Consider the following 12,500-nt stretch of genomic DNA (forward strand, 5'->3'; position numbering starts at 1 on the left):
ACTCGGAGCTCAAACGCAATCTTCAATGACTAGAGCTGGCTCGAGCGCGTAGATAAGACACATAAGACTCGGTACAAGACTCTCTGTTCACATTTTAATCACGTTTTTAAGCACAAATAATGAGGCCCGGCTAAGCTCTTATCTCATGCCACTGGCCTATAATTAACGCCATCAAAGTCCCCCTGAACACAATCGCTACGGAATCAGGTGCACCCCAGGCAGGTTACCACTTGGTGTATTGTGTACATACATTTGAACATAATGTCTGAAGTGTCAACTGATAGAGCTATTAACTATATTTTCAAACATATGAGTGTGTGTGTGTGTGTGTGTGTGTGTGTGTGTGTGTGTGTGTGTGTGTGCCTGCGCTACTATACATCATAGGGAAGGGGTTTTAATGGGCGCTTAACAGTAGGTTCAATCTCATGTCATTTAGATTGTGCCATTTAATTTGCCTTTTCAAAAACAACAAATAACAGATTTTTATTTTTTTTTTCAAAGCATGACAACAAGTGAGAGCAACTCAACTCAGCTCAACTCAAATCAACAGAGAGAGAGACAAGGTGGTTAAGCAGACCCCAGAGGACAGCCTACAGGGGATGACCCGTGAGTGGGGTGCGTATTTACGACATATTATGTTCTGTTGAACGCAAACAACGCGGTGACATCTTCTGACGTGTAATTGTGCCTCAAAGAGCGACATGACAACACCTTTTATGTGATAGCGAAAGAGTGGTTTCACCCTTCTTGACTTGTGGGCCATGTCAGGCATTCAGTTTCATGGCCCTGAGACAAGGAGCGACATGTCGAGACATGCGAGAATTGGCCAATAGTGTAGCTACATAAACGGAACACTGATAAGAGTCCTCCGACAAATGACTCGAGAAATATGCAGGAGCAACGCTTTGTCACACACACCGACACTGACACCAATCACCCCTCCCACCACACACACACACACACACACAAAACAGCAATATAAAAGTGGCAGTCGGTGCCAAGTCTGAGCGCACCTGGCTAAACCACAGCACTGCTTATAACATCTCAATCACATGAATCAGAGTGCATGATTACTACCCGACTCGTTTTTCAAACAGATTCAGGTATTTCAATCTCTTACTCAACACACAGGTGTTTGGCTACGTGACACTCTCCCGCCCGCCCGCCCGCCCGCCCGCTCGCTCACTCGCCCGCTCTCGCTCGCTCGCACAGAGGTGGTTGTGTGCAGGTGAGGCCTGGAGGGTGTGTGTGTGAGCGTGTGTGTGTGTGTGTGTGTGTGGGGTGTGGGGGGGGACTGGCTGACGTCTCACCTCACCAGCTGGAGGAAGCGTGACCTCGGTGTCTGGCCACGGAGACCTGTCCTTGTCCCCCTCTTTCGCCCAAGCGTCCAGAGAGAACGTGACTAGCAAGGGCTAATGTGCAGCTTTGTTGTGCTTCTGAACGTGCCCAGGAGCATGGTGCACTGGCTCCAGCTAATGCCTTTGTCCACTCCAGCAACTATGACAGACGTAGTCAATAAGGCTGAGTGGAGTCTACACTACACGACCAGAGTCATCTGCAGCAGTGGCTAACTGAGACTACTAAAAGATGATTATTACAATTATGTAAACTAGGTTAATGTTGAAACATTTGGAGTTATTAACTCACACACACACACACACACACCACAAAAACAATACATACAGATACACACAGAGACGCTCTCTCTCTCTCACACACACACACACACACTCACACATAAAAGCGTTCACACACACATGCATACACACACATCAATATGGAGTACATCCAGCCTCTGGACATACCTTCATGTGAAAGGAGAGTGCTGCAAGAACAAGCCCATGAGCTCAGTTCTTTCTGTTCTGTGTACTCCGCGCAGCGTACACAGCTTTAAAAATAAATCACAGCCGTGGTCTCCACAGCCACTGCAGGGCCTCGCAGGTGACAACACACACACACACACACACACGCACACACACACACACACACACACACACACACACACACACACACACACACACGCACACGCACACGCACACACAGGCGCATACACACACACACACACACACAAAGCAAAAAAAAAATTATCCTAATGCCAGGATGCCAGTGCACCAAATGCTGCTGTCAGCCCAGGGGTTTAATTACCTTGGCATCCGTGCCACTTATAATCACCTGCCATTACCGGCACCGGCTGCATCTGCTTAAGAGTCTGTCGGAGCCAGGCGCGTGGAGACATCCTTCACCCAGCCAAAGGAGCCAGACACAAAAGGGCCCGAGCGCACATCGCTTACTGTACAGCTATGGCACACGGCACACGGCACACGGCACCACCGCCACCACCACCACCACCACGCACTGCACCATACCGTCAAGCAGACGCAGACGCCTCTCTGCCATCAGGAGTTCCCAATTAGCACCGGGGAAGAGGGAGAGGGAGAGAGAGAGAGAGGGAGGGAGAGAGGGAGAGAGAGAAGAGAGAGAAAGAGAGGGGGGGAAAGAGAGAGAGGGAGAGAGAAAGGGTGATAGAGAGGAAGAGAGAGAGAGAGAGTGAGAGGAAGAGAGAGTCCAAGGCTCATTCTCCCAAACTGCACCACTGCACACTGCCTGCTCATTGCTCTGTTTCTGGCATTTTGCTGTGTATCCCTCGCCAGCCTGACAATTAAGACATATGTGTTGTTATTTTTCCCCTCTTATTAGGAAAGTTTACCTGAGTGCCAAAATAATAGATCCGTGAGGGGGGAAGAAAATAAATACCGACTTTGGGAATTTCAGCCCAAATTGATAGCTCGCAACAAAATGGCCGCCCCCGAGAGGAGAGTGATGTGTTCATTTGTCATGTGCCTTAACTGGGCCCTGGGTGACCTTTAGTGCTCTTTAGCACCCAATAAATGTCAGATAAGCTGGTGGATATGTGACTGAGCTGAGCGATCAGGCCCGGGAGCGATGCGGCGCACTCTATCAATAGTGCTGCTGCTGCTGCTGGTTCACGGGCCACAGCAGCGGGAGAGCCACTCAAAAAGAGCCATAGCCTCACCTCGGGGCTCAAAACATCTCACACTGTCACATCAGGTGTGTGTGTGTGTGTGTGTGTGTTTGTGTGTGTTTTGAAACACATATACACTATTTTCACGTTAGTATTTCTACACTAGAAAAAAAACATAGCATAGGCCTTTGAAAAGGGAAAAAAAAGACTGACCTTCTCCCATAAGCAGAGCAGAGGAGAGGCTACTAGTGGTGAGTGGTAAATGTCAGCGTAGTAGTGTGGCTATGTAAATGAGATGGGCATAGTGGAGGATACAGTAGCCGTGCACTTTTATTCTGAAGACGTTCGAATGTTTGGCCATGTCGGGGAAACTGTGGGCTAACGGTCAGCACAGTACTGTAAGTTCTTTAAGGTGCCGGAGCACGCATACTGTAGTGAAGAGAACAGAAGAAGAAGAGAACAGAAGAGCCGCAGAATCAACTACATTTGGTCCCATCGCCGCCTTCTTTCTTTTCCTCCTTCAGGTGACTTCACTTTTGACTGAGCAAACACTGTCAAACTGATTTTTGCAGTCATGAGTAATACTGTAGCAGCGAACAAGCGAGACGTGACAGAGCATATAAAAGGGCTGGGATGGGAAACGATCGGAAATGATCCGGCCACCTTCTATGACACACCAAACGTGCACCCTGGACTCACAGCTCGTCATGGCTCCCAGCGATGACGAGCGGGCCGAGCGCTGATGAGTCACGCAAGCAAATAGCGTCCTCCACAGACACCTACCTGCTGCAGATCAAGATAAGCTTTCATGGCCAAGCAATCAAGGATATCCCCTCCACGCGCCCGGCTATGTTCCCTGCCTGGGTCATGTACTGTACCTCGCTACGCAGCCTGTGGCGCCGAGATTAGCTTGGCTTAGCTTTCCCCTCCTCTCCTCTCCTCTCCGCTCCTCCCCATTCGGCCTTATTGAAGGACCGTATGCTTTTTAGTGCCCAATGGACATTATCCAGCACACAAAAGGAGCCAAGGCTCGCTACACCCCCCCCCCCCCCCCCCCCTCCACCCCCGACAAAGAAAAAGGAGAAAAATCAAAAGAAAGTTCGCACGCAATTTCAACTGGCGAAACCAACACACGAGACAATGAGGTTGGCGGAAGCGGCGGCGAGAGGCCGTGCGGGTACACTAATTACAAATATCTGCACTAATCCGAGGGTGATAAGAGAGTCATTACTCCGTAAGACATTTATCACTCTGGGATTGATGACCCATTTCCGAGCCGTGGCTTTGTACAGGGGAAGAGGGAAGAGCCGGGGTATCTCCGCCATCGTACATCCAGACCGGAGCTCTCCATTTGTCTGGCCGCTCCACATGCTGAATGGTAATTAAGAGCTGCACGTTTGGGCCTAATAGAATTCTCTGGAAAGTGCAAATTGACTTTGAGGGGCGAAAGAGGGATAGAGAGAGAGAGAGAGAGAGAGAGAGAGAGAGAGAGAGAGAGAGAGAGAGAGAGAGAGGAAAAAAGAAAGACAGAGGAAGGTTTTCTAATTGTGTGCTCTGGCGGTGACTGGCTTGACAGGGACCGTCTCTCCACGGGATTTGTCGGGAAAACGCACACAAAGAAAAGTGCCTGGGACACGACACCCGAGCGTGAATAATTTTCACCTGTCACACGGGCAAGCAGAGTGGAATTAAAACAATAAGACACTCCCACACGCACAAACTCGACCTCCCCTACACTACTGCCATTTGCATACTGACACGGCAACTCAGTGTATGGGTGCACACATACTGTATGCATACATACCACAGCTATAGCATTCACATGCTATGGATCAAAGGAAATGATACTCTCACGTATACGTCTGTTCCCAGAAACGCAAATATCTATGCTGGAACACCGGACACCTGAACTCCCTTCTGCCTAAGGACAAACTACTGTAGCCGAGCGGTTATACACGCACATACACACAAACGCAAACACTGTTACGCACTGATCTACATACAGACAGATGCAGAGACACAAAGCCATATCCATATACAAGGTCCAATACAGCTCCAACCTCACAAACACAGGTGCACTCGAGTACACCATCACCCGACGACACACACCGAGTCATGTATACACAGATGCACAGATGCACACACATCCTGCCCCGCTCCCCTCCCTCCCTCCTTCCCTCCACACACACACACACACACGCACACACACACACACACAGCAGATGATGGTGGTAGGTGAGGTGCAGAGGTCTGGCCCACCTGCCTGCAGTATGGCGGGTCGAGCGCTGTAATGAATACGGACAGCTGAGGGACCGCCCGCGAGCCTCTCGTCTGCCTCTCACCAGGGCTCCAGGGCCGAGGGACACACACACACACACACACACACACGCACACATGTGTGCATGTGTGTATGTGTGTGTGTGTGTGTGTGTCACAGGGGTGACAGGGGCCGGCAGAGAGACGTCCTGCGCAATGACAGCCCTGACCTACCGTAATTCCAGCACAAACTCTGGGGGGTGGTGTGTGTGTGTGTGTGTGTGTGTGTGTGTGTGTGTGTGTGTGTGTGTGTCTGTGTCTGTGTCTGTGTGTGCGTGTATAGGTGTGTGTATGAGGGGGGTGTGTGTGGTGGTGCTGACAGGGGCAGCTGCAGCTGCCGCCACGCCAGACAGATGAAATTTTCATAACTCTCTCTCTCTCTCTTCCTCTCTCTCTCTCTCTTCCTCTCTCTCTCTCTCTCTCTCTCTTTCTCTCTCTCTCTCTCTCTTCCCCTCTCTCTCTCTTTCTCTCTCTCTCTCTCTATCTCTCTCTCTCCTCCGTCCCAACTTACACCCTCACCTCACCTTCAGGATAATTTACGAGCCGCACGACCGCCCACCAGCCTGGAAGACACAATATGCTTTGCCATGAGATGAAGTGCTCCTGCACTGTAGGTTATAATTAACAGTGGCGAGAGGGAGGGGGGAGTGTGTGTTGTGTGTGTGTGTGTGTGTGTGTGTGTGTGTGTGTGTGTGTGTGTGTGTGTGTGTGTGTGTGTGTGTGTGTGTGTGTGTGTGTGTGTGTGTGTGTGTGTGTGAGAGAGAGAGAGAGAGAAAAAAGAGGAGAGAGCAAGAGAGACAGAATGTGTGTGTGTGTGTGTGTGTGTGAGAGAGAGAGAGAGAGAGAGAGAGTAGAGAGCCAGAATGTATGTGTGTGTGTTAGTTTTAGTGTGTGTGTGTGTGTGTGTGTGTAAGTGGCGCTAGTGGGTAAATTAAGGAGGGAGCTAACACTATCATTACCACACATGTTACTTCAGCTCAGGCAAGGGTATGCACTACTAATTACACTTACACACACACACACACACACACGGCCCACCCACCCATCATAGTCACATACCGTACCAAAGACAGGGACGAGGAGCCGTCACTGCAGCAAATGAGAGTGAATGGGGCGGAATAGAGGGAGAGAGAAAGGTAGACATGGGAGAGGAACATACATGACAGGCTGTCCTGGGAACATACACAGACACTGTCTGAGTGTGAGTGTGTGTGTGTGTGTGTGTGTGTGTGTGTGTGTGAGTGTGTGAGAGAGAGAGAGAGAGAGATAGAGAGACAGAGAGAGTGTGTGTGTGTGTGTGTGTGTGTAATATGGCTAATAAAGAGACACTGACTACAGGAGGAGAGAGGTGGGCACATCTGCAGCATAGTCCTCCCTGTCTCCTGTCACCATAGAACCCCCCCCCCCCCCCCCCCCCCAGACACCCACCCACCCACACACCCCTACTCTCCTCTCCTCTCCTCTCCTGTTCTCTCCTTTCCTCTCCTCCACCCCATCCCTCTCTCCCTCCATCCCCCTGCCTCCACCATTACAACACTAAACACCCAATTACCGTCCACTGGGAGAACGTCACCTTCAAAGCACCTTCATTAGCGAGGAAAAAAGGCAGCCCTGCCTGCGCCTCTCTCCCAAAGGCAGGCTTTGGAGAGGCCACTTTATTCCTCTCCGGTCTTCTGGAGAGCAGAGCGGGGCGGCTTCCTTATTACGGACGCACTCTTTTGGACGTGTCTGGACGGAGCCTTTTGTAGCCAGTGAGCTGTTTATGACTGGGCTAGTGTGTCTGGATTTATGGAGGTTCTGTTACCACCAGGCCTATTGATTCTGTGTTTTGTTTGGTTTATATTTTTACTGAGGTGGGCAGAGTGTGAGAGTGTGTTTGTGTATGTATCTATGGATGTATGTATTTATGGGGGGAGGAAGGGAGGGGGGGAGGGGGGTCATTGACATCATCTTCCATTCAGTGTTTAGACTGTCTTTCTCGCCATCCCACAAACACACACACACATACAGCACACACACACACAACACACACCACACACAACACACACACAAGACACAAACACACAGTGCATATCCCTTACCAGCTCACTCTGGTTTCTGTGTTTCACCAGAAGGAATTCTCTGGTTTTCCCGTAAAGGCCCGGGTCGGTGTTGGTTTTGCCGAGCCTGTTCTCGAGTGCTCTTTCCATATTAAAAGCAGCACTTAATAGCACAGTGTCTGCGCACGCTCGGGCCCTTAAACAGGCTGCGGGACTTTAATTGCATTCTTTTGCTCGACGCAGCGCTCCGCATCGCCAGGCTCCAAACTGCGAAAAGCATAATTATGAAATTACTGTTTTCATTAAGCCCTGCGTGCAATTAAAATGAGCCGTGATTTTTCTCTCGCTTCTGCCCCCCTCCCGCCCTCCCTCGTCTCCTCTATTTTTCTGTTGGGTTTCTGACAAGGGCAAACACGAGTTTAACATGAGGCAGAGTTGTGCTGAATCATGTCCTCAATTAAATGAATGTTTTTAGCGTTTAACCACAAAATGGGAATGAGGACGATTCTGGGAAGACTTTTCCGAGCAGCATAACCATGCTATGTGAGAACATGTTGTGTGTGTGTGTGTGTGTGTATTTGTTTGTTTGTGTATGTGAACAAATGTGTCATTATGTGTGTGTGTGTGTGTGTGTGTGTGTGCGTGTGTGTGTGTGCGTGTGTGTACGTGTGTGTGTCTGTCTGTCTCTGTCGTGGCAAGACACTGCGCCATATTTCATCCGCGCGTAGGAAAGGGAACAACAACAGCGTAATGCGCTCCGACGGCTTCCTCCAAGGCATTTTTCCGACACCCAGCCAGCCAAGGAGGTGAGAGGCCGGAGCACTCGGCATCGCTTTGCTGGCCCCGGCCCGCCGCAGCAGCTGACGGAGGCTTCTGTTCGCCTAGCGAGAGCTCCATCGACACGGCCGAACGCGGGGGCGTTCTCCGCTCCGACGGTAATTTATGACCCCCCCCCCCCCAAAAAAAAACCCTCAAAACACACGGCCTGGAGTGTGTCGGGGCATCGCACGCACCCCGACGTCTGTGCCAGGAGAGGAGGGGAGGTGTTGGTGGTGGGTGAGGAAGGTGGTGGAGGGGGGTGGGGGTGGCGAGGGGGGGACCACACGTGTTTGTTTCGATAAAGACAGACAAATTAGACGACAGCTTTCAAACGCAACCATCACTTTCGCACTAATTATACCTCGCCGGGGCCATGATGAAAGAGGAGGCACGGAGCTGCCTGGTTTGTTTGGTCTTCTGAGAGAGAGAGAGAGAGAGAGAGAGAGAGAGAGAGAGAGAGAGACGCAGCATGGCTCGGTAAACAAGCACCACTGGCAGCAGTGGCAGCCACCAGGGTGGAGGGGTGTGTGTGTGTGTGTGTGTGTGTGTGTGTGTGTGTGTGTGTGTGTGTGTGTGTGTGTGTTTGTGTATGTGTATGTGCATGTGTGTGTGTGTGTGTGTGTGTGTGTGTGTGTGTGTGTGTGTGTGTGTGTGTGTGTGAGTGTGTGTGAGTGTGTGTGAGTGTGTGTGAGTGTGTGTGTGTGTGTGTGTGTGTGTGTGTCTGTTGTGTGTGTCTGTTGTGTGTGTGTGTGTGTCTGGCTAAGACCCACGCCAGACACAGGTGTTTGCCCGCCAGAGAAGCGCCCTGAGGTGCCACGAGGCGAGGGCTGCAGCCAACAAACTCTGTGAACACAGCGTCGGCCGCGCCCTCATCAAAACATTCAGCACAAGCTGAGAGAAACTCCCTCTCTAACTCTCTCTCTCTCTCTCTCTATCTCTCCCAATCTCTATCTTTCTATCTCTCTCTCTCCCTACTCTCTCTCTCTCTCCTATATTCAAATTCAAATGCTTAACTGGCATGACAAATGAAATGCTACTTTGGCAAAGCACCCACAGAAGCAGTAAATCATTAATACAAGGAAAAACAGATATGAAAACATATGTTGATACACCCCTCCACTTCATTAGCACTCTCACTCACAAACATACAAACATACAAACGCATTTGTCATATTTCCTTTAAACTTTAACTCCATACAAACATACATAAAGACACAAACACTGCACACAAAAAAAGCATAGTCTTTTTTTGGGTGCTACATTCACAAAATGACTAGTTTTATTCCTAAAAAAACAAACAAACAAACAAGCTAACTAACTAACTTAAAAGGCTGAGGGCAAATAATGAGAGAAGTCCGTACTGACATGACCTGACTGACCTGAGTGGACTCTCTGCTGGCCAGCATGCACAATTGCACATGCCTTTATGCCTCCATGTGAATGAGGAGGAGAGACTTCACAGAAGTAGGAGAGAGGGGGGGCAAAAAAAACGAGCATGGAGTCATCCAGCAACTGCCAAAGCCTTTCCATCACGCCTGTCACGGCCCAAGACTGGAGCAGGCTTGGGTTTGTCCGTCTTCATTGTGGACGGACGCTTACAATCTTTCAAACTCCCATCTGGGACGGCCAGGGCCCATTGTTGGGGCCCCCACTATGAACGGCCCCGGAGGGAGGAGACGCAGACCCCCCCCCCCACCCCCCAACTCCAGCAACACAAAGGACGTGTCACCGGCGAGCGGAGCAACAAGTGACAGCCAAAGAAGGTGCCTCTGTCCTCAACAGAACAACAACTGGTGGTGGACACAGAAGAGAAGGGTTTAATCAAGCTGGAGCCAACAAAAAAAGGAGGAGGAGGAGGAGGAGAGGAGGGGGGGAAGAGAGGGGGGAAAAGAAAAAGAAACGTTTGAGCTGGGCACTTTGGCCTCGCTGACCCCTGGGTTTGATGACAGCCCCGGGGTCTTTGTTCTAGAACCTTCTACCCAGGTGAGGGCAGAAAGGGCAGCGAACACAATGGCAGGAAACAAAGGAGATGAGGACTCCCCGAGATGGACACGGGGGTCAAAGGGCAAGCAGCGCCAACTGACTGATGAGGCAGCTGTGGACCTGAAGAGCGCCAAAACACACACACACACACACACACACACACACACACACACACACACACACACACACACACACACACACACACACACACACACACACACACACACACACACACACACACACACACACACACACACACACACACACACACACACACACACACACACACACACACACACTAAATCCACTGAGGCACAAGCAAGGACAAATGCAAACACTTAAGATGAATTAGTGGAGTCAGTCCATTCGTAGCGTTCGAAAGCCAAGCATCGTGTTCCTACGAGTAAAACAGGTGCTTGGAGTAGATCACTAATCCAGACAAGAGTGTGCCGGGTGATGGCAAAACCACACGTTCATAGGTGTGAAGCAGGGGATTCCGCTGTGGAATTTTTAACACTCTTTTTCTTTCCAGCCGGAAAAAAAAGAGCAGACTTCCGACTGGTGCGACGAGGAGCGGCCAGCGCTTCTTGATTTACGCAGTCCGAGCCGTCCAACTGCTTCCCGTGTCAAAGGTCGAAGACTGCCCACTCTGCTGCCACTGCACCATGGAGAGCAGGCCACAGAGTCAAGCAGACCTCCCCTGGCCCATAAACACCCACGCACACCCCTGCCTCTAACTCTCTCTCTCTCTCATCCCCCCTCCCTCCCTCCCTCCCTCTCTCCCTCTCTCTCCTTCTCTTTTTCCTCCATTCTTACAGAGGTGAGCCCAGTCTGCACTCTGTTAATCTTTCACTACAACACTCCCCCTCCTCTCTTTCTTTTTTTTACACACTCTGAAAAAAGGGGCGACACTAGTATGGGGAGGAGGAGGGCTGAAATGGACAGAAAAGCAGAAGAAGGGGGAAAAGAAAAGTACTACTGCAGTAAAAAAAGGCAGAGAGAAAGAGAGAAAGAGAGAGAGAGGGAGGGAGGGAGGAAGGGAGAGAGGGAGAAAGAGAAGGGAAAAAGAGCAGAGAGAGGCCAGATGGGCACCTTCACAGTCCATTTATCAAACCCAATGCTCCCGCCCCGCCCCTCTCCTCCCCGCCGCCACCCCTGTGTCCTAAACCCCCATGTAATTCAGTAATCATTTTCATTATCATATAATGACCTTACAAAGCCTACAGCAGTTTGCACGGTCAGTACAAACCCCGCAGCTGTTGCCTTCAGTGTTTGCTCGCCGCCTGTGACAATGCCGCCCCAATTTTTTCCTTCGTCAGTTTTTTTTTTTTTCTAACTGGCCCGAGGTGAGGCCTTAGGCTCCAGCCAGGGGTCACAGTGAGGTCAAATGCTCCTGTGTTCCGGAGAGGAGCGGGAGGGAGGGAGGGAGCGAGGGAGGGCCGTGTTGGCCATGACCAGAGGCAGGTCAGAGCACCTGTCACCTGAGTGGCATTTACTGTAAGGAGCATGTGTGGGCTTCGCCTCCTTTTTGACCCACCCCCCCCCACACACACACACACACACACACACCTCCTCCTATCTACAGGTGAGCTGGGTCAGACCACTGTGGGTCAAACTGAGCAGAGCCTGCAGCACAGAGAGCATCCTGGGTCCTGCTCACCAGGTGCTACAAGCATTAGCTATGCTGAGCTGATAGCAGCATCTCAGGCTCTCCCCATCACTGACAGTTGTGCTACAGTACATACCTCCATAGCTGTGCTTCTTAAAGCCAGTCTGAGGCCCGACTGAGGCTCTCCACGTAAAGGGAATACTGACACCACTCTAGGTTGTAAGGAGACTGTTTAAAAGCACAAAAAAATGGCTCCATATATGCACCAATGAACAAAGGTAAAAATGAGTGAGAATGGGTGAAAAAACGTGATGGCGGGAAAACGATTAATGGCTGAGCGGGGCAGTAAGTGTGGACATTAGTCACCGAGAGTGCTCCCGGGTCACTGGGGAGGCCCTGCGGTCATACTCATACTCACACTAACAGCCACCCAACCTCTCAGCCCTTCTGACCCCCCCATTAACTGACCCCCCCCACACACACACACACAACTAAAGAGCCCCCCAGGCAATGGTGCAAGCTCACAGGCACGCACAGGTTCCTCTCCACGGTGCAATACTTTACACTGGTGTTTAAGAAACAAAGCGTCAGAGCGGGAACCGCCATCAATCATGCTCCTCTGTTTATGTTTATGGACCCCCTAAAAGAGACTCATCCATCATCCCCCCCTCCCACTGAACCAGTAACTTTTACACAGCATTATGGCCACAGACAAAAAGGGAGCACTATCACACAGGCAAGTGGGGAAGAG

The 12,500-nt window shown here is 50.8% G+C and overlaps 1 protein-coding gene across 1 annotated transcript in view; it reads right to left on the reverse strand.

Moving 5' to 3' along the window:
- fto (FTO alpha-ketoglutarate dependent dioxygenase) overlaps nt 1–12,500 on the reverse strand; it is a 134,070-nt gene that overhangs the window by 55,335 nt on the left and 66,235 nt on the right. The gene's annotated exons all lie outside the window — the stretch shown is intronic.

This window comes from Sardina pilchardus, chromosome 11, assembly GCF_963854185.1.
Source record: "Sardina pilchardus chromosome 11, fSarPil1.1, whole genome shotgun sequence".
NCBI classification, from domain to species: domain Eukaryota; kingdom Metazoa; phylum Chordata; class Actinopteri; order Clupeiformes; family Clupeidae; genus Sardina; species Sardina pilchardus.